Source organism: Narcine bancroftii, unplaced genomic scaffold (assembly GCF_036971445.1).
Source record: "Narcine bancroftii isolate sNarBan1 unplaced genomic scaffold, sNarBan1.hap1 Scaffold_536, whole genome shotgun sequence".
In the NCBI taxonomy this organism is placed as follows: Eukaryota; Metazoa; Chordata; class Chondrichthyes; order Torpediniformes; family Narcinidae; genus Narcine; species Narcine bancroftii.
Genome location: NW_027212075.1, coordinates 30,001 through 37,500, shown reverse-complemented (window position 1 = coordinate 37,500; position 7,500 = coordinate 30,001).

The following is a 7,500-nucleotide window of genomic DNA, read 5'->3' as shown; positions in this document are numbered from 1 at the left end:
CAGCTTGGTTTACGGGTTGCCCCACGTCTGCTTGGTTCACGAGATGCCTGTCCGACTGGTTCACGAGTTGCCCCAGGTCTGCCTGGTTCACGAATTGCCCCACGTCCGTTTGGTTCATGAGTTGCCCAGTCCTTCTGGTGCATTGCCGTTCGTAGGTCAGCTTGGTTTACGAGTTGCTCCACGAAAGCTTGATTCACGAGTTCCCTGGCCGTCTGGTTCACGAGTTGCCCCAGGTCTGCTTGCTTCACTAATTGCTCCACGTCCATTTGGTTGACGAGTTGCCCGGCACTTCTGCTTAACTAATTGCCGTTCGTAGGTCAGCTTGGTTTACGGGTTGCCCCACGAAAGCTTGATTGACGAGTTCCCTGGCCGTCTGGTTCACGAGTTGCCCCACGTCTGCTTGGTTCACGAGTTGCCTGTCCGACTGGTTCACGAGTTGCCCCAGGTCTGCCTGGTTCACGAATTGCCCCACGTCCGTTTGGTTCATGAGTTGCCCAGTCCTTCTGGTGCATTGCCGTTCGTAGGTCAGCTTGGTTTACGAGTTGCTCCACGAAAGCTTGATTCACGAGTTCCCTGGCCGTCTGGTTCACGAGTTGCCACAGGTCTGCTTGCTTCACTAATTGCTCCACGTCCATTTGGTTGACGAGTTGCCCGGCACTTCTGCTTAACTAATTGCCGTTCGTAGGTCAGCTTGGTTTACGGGTTGCCCCACGAAAGCTTGATGCACGAGTTGCCTGTCCGTCTGGTTCACGAGTTGCCCCACGTCTGCCTGGTTCACGAATTGCCCCACGTCCGTTTGGTTCATGAGTTGCCCAGTCCTTCTGGTGCATTGCCGTTCGTAGGTTAGCTTGGTTTACGAGTTGCTCCACGAAAGCTTGATTCACGAGTTCCCTGGCCGTCTGGTTCACGAGTTGCCCCACGTCTGCTTGCTTCACGAGTTGCCCCACGTCCGTTTGGTTGACGAGTTGCCCGGCACTTCTGCTTAACTAATTGCCGTTCGTAGGTCAGCTTGGTTTACGGGTTGCCCCACGAAAGCTTGATGCACGAGTTGCCTGTCCGTCTGGTTCACGAGTTGCCCCACGTCTGCCTGGTTCACGAATTGCCCCACGTCCGTTTGGTTCATGAGTTGCCCAGTCCTTCTGGTGCATTGCCGTTCGTAGGTTAGCTTGGTTTACGAGTTGCTCCACGAAAGCTTGATTCACGAGTTCCCTGGCCGTCTGGTTCACGAGTTGCCCCACGTCTGCTTGCTTCACGAGTTGCCCCACGTCCGTTTGGTTGACGAGTTGCCCGGCACTTCTGCTTAACTAATTGCCGTTCGTAGGTCAGCTTGGTTTACGGGTTGCCCCACGAAAGCTTGATGCACGAGTTGCCTGTCCGTCTGGTTCACGAGTTGCCCCACGTCTGCCTGGTTCACGAATTGCCCCACGTCCGTTTGGTTCATGAGTTGCCCAGTCCTTCTGGTGCATTGCCGTTCGTAGGTTAGCTTGGTTTACGAGTTGCTCCACGAAAGCTTGATTCACGAGTTCCCTGGCCGTCTGGTTCACGAGTTGCCCCACGTCTGCTTGCTTCACGAGTTGCCCCACGTCCGTTTGGTTGACGAGTTGCCCGGCACTTCTGCTTAACTAATTGCCGTTCGTAGGTCAGCTTGGTTTACGGGTTGCCCCACGAAAGCTTGATGCACGAGTTGCCTGTCCGTCTGGTTCACGAGTTGCCCCACGTCTGCCTGGTTCACGAATTGCCCCACGTCCGTTTGGTTCATGAGTTGCCCAGTCCTTCTGGTGCATTGCCGTTCGTAGGTTAGCTTGGTTTACGAGTTGCTCCACGAAAGCTTGATTCACGAGTTCCCTGGCCGTCTGGTTCACGAGTTGCCCCACGTCTGCTTGCTTCACGAGTTGCCCCACGTCCGTTTGGTTGACGAGTTGCCCGGCACTTCTGCTTAACTAATTGCCGTTCGTAGGTCAGCTTGGTTTACGGGTTGCCCCACGAAAGCTTGATGCACGAGTTGCCTGTCCGTCTGGTTCACGAGTTGCCCCACGTCTGCCTGGTTCACGAATTGCCCCACGTCCGTTTGGTTCATGAGTTGCCCAGTCCTTCTGGTGCATTGCCGTTCGTAGGTTAGCTTGGTTTACGAGTTGCTCCACGAAAGCTTGATTCACGAGTTGCCTGTCCGTCTGGTTCACGAGTTGCCCCACGTCTGCCTGGTTCACGAATTGCCCCACGTCCATTTGGTTCATGAGTTGCCCAGTCCTTCAGGTGCATTGCCGTTCGTACGTCAGCTTGGTTTACGAATTGCTCCAGGAAAGCTTGATTCACGAGTTCCCTGGCCGTCTGGTTCACGAGTTGCCCCACGTCTGCTTGGTTCACGAGTTGCCCCACGTTCGTTTGGTTGACGAGTTGCCCGGCCCTTCTGCTTAACTAATTGCCGTTCGTAGGTCAGCTTGGTTTACGAGTTGCTCCACGAAAGCTTGATTCACGAGTTCCCTGGCCGTCTGGTTCACGAGTTGCCCCAGGTCTGCTTGCTTCACTAATTGCTCCACGTCCATTTGGTTGACGAGTTGCCCGGCACTTCTGCTTAACTAATTGCCGTTCGTAGGTCAGCTTGGTTTACGGGTTGCCCCACGAAAGCTTGACTCACGAGTTGCCTGTCCGTCTGGTTCACGAGTTGCCCCACGTCTGCCTGGTTCACGAATTGCCCCACGTCCGTTTGGTTCATGAGTTGCCCAGTCCTTCTGGTGCATTGCCGTTCGTAGGTCAGCTTGGTTTACGAGTTACTCCACGAAAGCTTGATTCACGAGTTCCCTGGCCGTCTGGTTCACGAGTTGCCCCACGTCTGCTTGCTTCACTAATTGCTCCACGTCCATTTGGTTGACGAGTTGCCCGGCACTTCTGCTTAACTAATTGCCGTTCGTAGGTCAGCTTGGTTTACGAGTTGCCCCACGAAAGCTTGATTCACGAGTTGCCTGTCCGTCTGGTTCACGAGTTGCCCCACGTCTGCCTGGTTCACGAATTGCCCCACGTCCATTTGGTTCATGAGTTGCCCAGTCCTTCTGGTGAATTGCCGTTCGTACGTCAGCTTGGTTTACGAGTTGCTCCACGAAAGCTTGATTCACGAGTTCCCTGGCCGTCTGGTTCACGAGTTGCCCCACGTCTGCTTGGTTCACGAGTTGCCTGTCTGACTGGTTCACGAGTTGCCCCACGTCTGCTTGGTTCACGAATTGCCCCACGTCCATTTGGTTGACGAGTTGCCCGGCCCTTCTGCTTAACTAATTGCCGTTCGTAGGTCAGCTTGGTTTACGAATTGCTCCACGAAAGCTTGATTGACGAGTTCCCTGGCCGTCTGGTTCACGAGTTGCCCCACGTCTGCTTGGTTCACGAGTTGCCTGTCTGACTGGTTCACGAGTTGCCCCACGTCTGCTTGGTTCACGAGTTGCCGCACGTCTGCTTGGTTTTCGAATTGCCACACGTCCATTTGGTTCATGAGTTGCCCAGTCCTTCTGGTGAATTGACGTTCGTACGTCAGCTTGGTTTACGAGTTGCTCCACGAAAGCTTGATTCACGAGTTCCCTGGCCGTCTGGTTGACGAGTTGCCACAGGTCTGCTTGCTTCACTAATTGCTCCACGTCCATTTGGTTGACGAGTTGCCCGGCACTTCTGCTTAACTAATTGCCGTTCGTAGGTCAGCTTGGTCCACGAGTTGCCCCACGTCTGCTTGGTTCACGAGTTGCCGCACGTCTGCTTGGTTTTCGAATTGCCACACGTCCATTTGGTTCATGAGTTGCCCAGTCCTTCTGGTGCATTGCCGTTCGTAGGTTAGCTTGGTTTACGAGTTGCTCCACGAAAGCTTGATTCACGAGTTCCCTGGCCGTCTGGTTCACGAGTTGCCCCACGTCTGCTTGGTTCACGAGTTGCCCTACGTCCGTTTGGTTGACGAGTTGCCCGGCCCTTCTGCTTAACTAATTGCCGTTCGTAGGTCAGCTTGGTTTACGAATTGCTCCAGGAAAGCTTGATTGACGAGTTCCCTGGCCGTCTGGTTCACGAGTTGCCCCACGTCTGCTTGGTTCACGAGTTGCCTGTCCGACTGGTTCACGAGTTGCCCCAGGTCTGCCTGGTTCACGAATTGCCCCACGTCCGTTTGGTTCATGAGTTGCCCAGTCCTTCTGGTGCATTGCCGTTCGTAGGTCAGCTTGGTTTACGAGTTGCTCCACGAAAGCTTGATTCACGAGTTCCCTGGCCGTCTGGTTCACGAGTTGCCCCACGTCTGCTTGGTTCACGAGTTGCCCCACGTCCGTTTGGTTGACGAGTTGCCCGGCCCTTCTGCTTAACTAATTGCCGTTCGTAGGTCAGCTTGGTTTACGAATTGCTCCAGGAAAGCTTGATTGACGAGTTCCCTGGCCGTCTGGTTCACGAGTTGCCCCACGTCTGCTTGGTTCACGAGTTTCCCCACGTCCGTTTGGTTGACGAGTTGCTCGGCCCTTCTGCTTAACTAATTGCCGTTCGTAGCTGAGTTTGGTTTACGAGTTGTCCGGTATGGTTATTAACGAAGAGACTGGAAGTCGTATGGGGTCGGATCCACGGAGTTCGGCCGACCAGGTCGCTCCCTTTTCGGTAGGACTTCCGGAGCCCGTGCCGCCGATCATCAACTTGCATTTTCTGCACGGGGGGATTGGCGGACTCTCCGGAGATTTCAGGTGCCGTGTTTTGAACTCGGTGACCGGTGGCCAGGGGCCGACCACGACCGCTTCGGGAGAGCTGCGGTGTCTGCCCTCTCCCTGCCGTTAGGTCAGAGAGTCAGCCTCGCCGCCAGTTGAGTCTTGGCACTCAGCTGAACGATTTGCCCTCCGCCCGGTTGAGATTCTGGGTTGCCCGGAAGTCGGATGGGGTTGGATCCGCGGCGTGCGGCCGACCAGGTCGCTCCCTTTTCGGTAGGACCTCCGGATCCAGAGCCGCCGATCATCAACTTGCATTTTCTGCACGGGGGGATTGGCGGACTCTCCGGAGATTTCAGGTGCCGTGTTTTGAACTCGGTGACCGTTGGCCAGGGGCCGACTACGACCGATTCGGGGGAGCTCCGGTGTCTGCCCTCTCCCCTCCGGCGGGGCAGAGAGTGGCCCTTGCCGCAAGTGGAGGCTTGGCACTCTGCTGAACGATTTGCCCTCCGCCGGCTTGAGATTCTGGGTTGCCCGGAAGTCCGATGGGGTCGGATCCGCGGCGTGCGGCCGACCAGGTCGCTCCCTTTTCGGTAGGACCTCCGGATCCCGAGCCGCCGATCATCAACTTGCATTTTCTGCACGGGGGGATTGGCGGACTCTCCGGAGATTTCAGGTGCCGTGTTTTGAACTCGGTGACCGGTGGCCAGGGGCCGACTACGACCGATTCGGGGGAGCTCCGGTGTCTGCCCTCTCCCCTCCGGCGGGGCAGAGAGGGGCCCTTGCCGCCAGTGGAGGCTTGGCACTCTGCTGAACGATTTGCCCTCCGCCGGTTTGAGATTCTGGGTTGCCCGGAAGTCCGATGGGGTAGGATCCGCGGCGAGCGGCCGACCAGGTCGCTCCCTTTTCGGTAGGACCTCCGGAGTCCGATCCGCCGATCATCAACTTGCAATTTCTGCACGGGGGGATTGGCGGACTCTCCGGAGATTACAGGGGCCGTGTTTTGAACTCGGTGACCGGTGACCGGTGGCCAGGGGCCGACCACGACCGCTTCGTGGGAGCCCCGTGGCACCTCTTCTTGGTCGGCTCGTGAACTCGGGGAGCTCCGGTGTTTCCCTTTTCCCCGCAAGAATGGCAAAGTCCTAAAAGAAACCTAAGTCCGGTCGCGGAAGTCCCGATCGTATCGGATTCAAGGGTGTCTTACCGGCCACAGTGCTCAACTGACGGTCATGCTTCCGACAGTCGGCCCGCTTGGCAATGGCTTGCTCCTGCCAGCCCGCCAGTTAACAAGTTCCCCACGGAAGTCCATGAAGTTAACATCGGATGGCTCAGGCCGGCCTCACGAGACTTCGGCCGGTGGGACCTCCGCGCGGTCGCCCGCCGACGTCGCATTTGCATTTCTGGTACGGGCACTCCCGGTCATGGTTCACGAGTTGCCGCTGGAGGCTCTGATGAGGGTCCGATTTTCGACGTGAACCCGGGCTGAGATGCAGCATCCGCGGTCGACCCTCCGCGAGCTACCCCGCCGAATCGAAAATTGCATTTTCTGTACGGGGGGATTGGCGGAGTGCCCGGAGATTTTCGGGAACACGTTTTTCAGAGACACTTAGAAAAAGTTTTGGTATGTTGGTCACTTCGTGCATTGTCCTTAAGTGGTGCCACAATGGGCTCGAAGGCAATATAATACTTAAGGTTGAAGGCACTAAAATAGACGGGAAGGCAGCACCGTCAAGAGTTTGGGCAAGAAGGGCCAAGTGTACATGCTCGGAAGCTATGAAAGAAGGGCGAGGCTTCGGGCTAAAATATACCATGCTCTCATTCGTCTGAGTTGTCCTGAAATCGTCGTTCCTGGATCGATCGTGCTTGTCGTGTTCGTGCCGTATGGAGAGGCCCGGCGGCCCAGCGGAGACGCTGGTGTTTCAGGCTTGGGACAGACTCCACCACGCGGCCCTCTGTCGGTTACCCCTAACTGCTCAGAGGGAACACGACCAGGGCTTTTATCCCCCCCACCAGTTTGGGAAGAGACCTTCTCCGCAGCAATTGACGGTTCAGACGAGGGGGTGACTGGGATCTTCCTCCGCAGCAGTTGACGGTCTTGCGGCTGGAGATCCGTCTTTGGAGTAGCCCCTGCATGGGTTTTGTTTGGCGGCAGAGCACCTCAGGGAGGAGGGAGGTACTTTGTGCGCCCGGCGGTGGTTCCTTCGGCCGGCCTCAGGGCGTTCCACCCACCGCCGAATCTCTGTGGGCCTCGGGAGTTTGCGGAGCCCGGACGCTCCAGGTGTTGGATCATGGCCTAACCAAGGACGGGGCGAGATGACCTCCGGGGTCTCGCTGGCCAAGAGAGAGGGCTTCTCAAGCAAACAAACCTCGCACCCCGCGAGGGTGGCAGACCGGTGCGTACGTGGGCCCAGGGCGCGTGCGCTGCCTGCCGAGCTGGAGGCGAAAAAGAGTCTGACCACACACACCAAAGAAGTGTCACGAGCTGAAACCGGCACAGGGCTCCCTAGGTCGGCAGGGGAGACCACGTGCACGGCCGTTTTCCAATCCCCCTCGGCAGGCGACCGGGGCTGGGCAGAGTGCAGAGAGCGGGCAAGCTGCCACGCCGGCGGGCGGACAGGCGTGTGCAGGTGCAGAAGGCCGCTGGGGTCTCTCGCGTGTCTCTCTGCGTCGGTGAGCGCGACGACCGTGTCAGTCTGTTTGAGCCACCTGGACGGCACGGGGCTGCTGCCAATGTACGCTCACTCGCTTCACTTTACTCAACCCTCTCCCCCTGCGTGGTCCCGTTGATCATAGACGGGCGTCACGTCGGCGGTGGTGGCGTCTTCGAACGCAGGGTTAACCGGGCAAGCCTCAA